We start from the raw sequence: 3,850 nt of genomic DNA on the forward strand, positions 1-3,850 counted from the left end.
CAGCCGCCGCAAACCTGGAGTGGTGATCTCTGATGATAAAGCCCACACCCCCTCTCTCACCTCGCTCAGTAGCATTGCCATCAAAATTCACCATAAGAAAGCAAAAGGGTGGGGGCTCCTAGGAAACGAAAACAAACATGGTTGCTGATTCAGATGGATGAGAGACCTAGACCTATCTTCCCGGGGCTTCCCTTCATCCTGTCTTCCTGTTTTCTTCTGTTCTCTTTTAGGTACTCCTGGACCTGGCCAACCTACAATAGTGCACCCTTTGAAATATGTAGCGGGTCTATCAATGTTTGATCTAGTTAATGAACTAATTAATAAATTAATTAAGTTTCGAGATAAATATTTGAATCTAGACTCGATGTGCATTATTTTGACCACTACGAATAGTATTGAACAAGGTTTAGAAGTGAGATCCACCATAACAGAAAGCTGAATTGTAGGCCAATTTTTCAAAAGCTATAACTTAGTCATATGATGTCTGATTGAGATGATTTTTTAAAAAATTAAGTAGTTTTTCGAGATCTACGATCGAGCCTAAATTCCATCTTTTAGGGTTTAAAATGGGGCGGTTAAACCGAAAGTTTTTTTTAAGACAAATTTAATCTCGCATATCTCTCCATGTAAAACAAATTAGGCGGACTGACAAAAGGTACTGTTGATATAGAAATCGAGATCTACCATCTAAAGAATTTTTGCTTTTTTAGTTTATTTCTACTAGTGATATCTATTTTAGAAAGAGAATTCTATTAAAATTAGAAAGAAGAATCTGATCCAAATTGTAAAAGAGCGGATCTCATAATTATAATTAGAAGCTGTATATCTTAAATTTTTTATCATTAATGGTGAAAAATATGACTTAAGCTCTATTTTTGCAATTCTTCCATTTTCTTCTTTTTTTTTTGAGAGAGAGAGATTATAATTGAGCGTGTTGAGAGAAATCTTTTTTTTTCTCCAATTGGATCATAGTAAGTTAAAAAATTTGTAAATGACATGCTATATTCTTGCTGGACATATACTAGTAGCCAATCTTGCTCCGAGCCTTTATTCAACTTTGCTAGATGTGATTCATGCAACATGATAGCAATCTTTGTCTAAGCTATCATATACATTAGCTTGTCCTTATATGTCTTTTTTTCTCTATCTTTTTATTTTTAAATGAATTTCTAGGAAGTGGCTCTGTGTTACACACACACAAACACACACACACACACACACACACACACACAGAGAGAGAGAGAGAGAGAGAGAGAGAGAGAGAGAGAGAGAGAGAGAGAGAGAGAGAGAGAGAGAGAGAAGAGAGACAGGGAGCCATCAACCCTCTAGAGTCAATAACCATAAAAAGAAATAACAAGAAAAATGCCAAGAAACTAAAGAAACCAATTAAAGAGTAGAAGAATATCTTTGGCAGTGTCAATTCGACCATCAAGTTACATGAGAAAATTTTATTATAAAACCATTATCCAAGTAGACGGGAATTTGTCCATTCCTTGTGATAGTTACTCTAGATGATATTCTTTTTTATTTACGATTAACTTTTGTCGTAATCCTCTTTAATCTTTTAACTAAACTTGATTGGGTAGACAGGCTGCTTGTTTGGATAGAATAGCCCCCAGTTTTGCTCTGTCCCTGCTGGCTTTTGGTTCTCATTGAACATGGCAAATATGTAAGTCTCTATAGCTTTTCCAGGCCTTTTTGGCGTCCCCTTGCTCACATGATCTATCAAATTCTGATTGTATGTCTGCGCATTACCGATCGTTGCCGAGTCACCGCCGGCCGACGGCCAACCACTCTCTGACACTACAATCTCCACGGTAGAACCTCCTATCTGCTCCAAGGCCGAGTACAGTGCATCCATGTACGCATCGAAGAGGTTCTGGTAGCTATACTGCCCATCCTTTACCACCGTCCATGAGGAAGTGAACAAGGCATAAGAAATGTTTGTAATGTCCTGTTTGTTGTAAATGTAAACGAAATAGGGATACACATTCACAAGGAGTGGGGCTCCATTCTTCAGCAAGAACTGCACCACTGGCCCCAGGTTCTGTTTTGCAACGGGAGAGAAGGAACCATTTGAGGGAGGAAATGTTAACCCAAGGACCTCTTGTGAAACTGATGTTGAGACTTTGATTTGATCTTGCAGTCCTGCTGAGGTGGAGCAGAGTGTATATTTTGCATGGCAGGGAGCACATACTGGGCTTTATCTCCTCGCATGACCTCATTGCCGACTGCGATGTATCGAAACGAAACATCGGGCCAGTAGGCGCTCACATTTGTTTGGACCCAGTAGCTTGCTGCTGATGGATCAGAGGCTAATAACTGAAGATCTTCATTAGGGACATCTAGTAAGAGTTTGATGTTGGATCCTCTTAGGGCCTGGAGAGCATCTGGGATTGGATAGTAGAGCCTCATCAGCTCAATGTTGTTGGATTTGTAGAGCTCCACTACCTCACTAGATGGGGGTAGGTTGTTTCCAAGTGTTCCATAGCAAACACCAATGGGTTGGACACCTGAATGAAAGCAAGTTAGTTCTCTAAGTCCAAGATGTTTAAATAATATTCAAACAATGTATATATGTATGCATTTCAAACAAGCCTATGATAGTTATGCTTTCTTGACAATCTAACACAGGGATTGAGGTGGCTTAGGCTGCTTCAAGTTAGCTTGATCTGGCCATAAGAAAATAAACTAGAACCTGATGCGCTTGTATTTGGGTCATTCATCGTTTCCCCTTCTAATTAATTGTGCCACTCAAAAAAAAAGTGAGTTTACTATAATAAAAAGATCAGTTCCTGAGATATAGGCTTAGGTTCGATCAATTATGCTGCAAACAAAGAGAACGACATATATAAAACATAAGTATTAATTGCAGAAATACTTCCTGTGTCAGATTTATAAACATTCAACTTAAAATCGTCATGAACAAACAGTAAACAGATAAAATATGGGTTTTAAATACATTAGGCCATTTTGTGGACAAATTTTGTTTCAAAGGATGTATACAAAATCTAAAAGACTAACATGGATGTGTTTCAAAAAGAATATTTGTTTTATTGGAATCATAAGCTTTGTTTTGTCAAAACTGATTGGTCATAAATCTGAAAAATTTGTCTCAAGACACACACACAGAGACAGAGAGAGAGAAGGGGGGGAGAGGCAGAGAGAGAGAGAGAGGGAGAGTGTGTAGTTGTAGGGAATGCCAGGAGGACTCCGAGGAGTAATACAATGGAAGCCATCGAAACAACGCTTGGGCTTATCATGAGATTCATGTCTGGAAAACGTTGGACGTGGCATACATGATCACTGTAACAACTCAGGATCTCACCCAAAATGGCTAGCCGGAAGGTATTGTTTGGATTCCTTGATTCTGTATAAGTACTCAAGATCTACCCAGCGAATAACCAATGTGGGACTAAACACACGCCCGCACGGGTCCTCACATACTCCTCCCGTTCAAGCTCTAACGTCCTCGTCAGGCTAAGGATTTAAATCCATTCAAATCTAATCACAAACACCACGATCGGTCCGTGGTCAACCCCAATGGATCCGTGCTGCAGTGTCCCCTAGTCCACATAAGTTATGGGCCGGGTCCGCTCTGATACCATTTGTAACAACTCAAGACCTCACCCAAAATGGCTAGTCGGAAGGTATTGTTTGGGTTCCTTGATTCTGCATAAGTACCCAAGATCTACCCAGCGAATAACCGATATAGGACTAAACACACGCCCGCACGGGTCCTCACAATCACTCCTCTTTACATAGAGGCTTCGGAGACAGCTCCATGCCTTCTGTCAATTTTTCCGTAGAAATTTGGGTTCCCCCAATGGGCAGCTCTATGTCACTACTT

General features: G+C 39.9%; 1 pseudogene; it reads right to left on the bottom strand.

Annotated features, from left to right (window-relative positions):
* Nucleotides 1–1,564: 1,564 nt before the first annotated feature.
* Nucleotides 1,565–3,263, bottom strand: LOC103722840 (annotated as a pseudogene).
* Between the last annotated feature and the right edge of the window lie 587 nt (nucleotides 3,264–3,850).

The sequence above is a fragment of the Phoenix dactylifera genome, unplaced genomic scaffold, assembly GCF_009389715.1.
Source record: "Phoenix dactylifera cultivar Barhee BC4 unplaced genomic scaffold, palm_55x_up_171113_PBpolish2nd_filt_p 000146F, whole genome shotgun sequence".
Taxonomy (NCBI): Eukaryota; Viridiplantae; Streptophyta; class Magnoliopsida; order Arecales; family Arecaceae; genus Phoenix; species Phoenix dactylifera.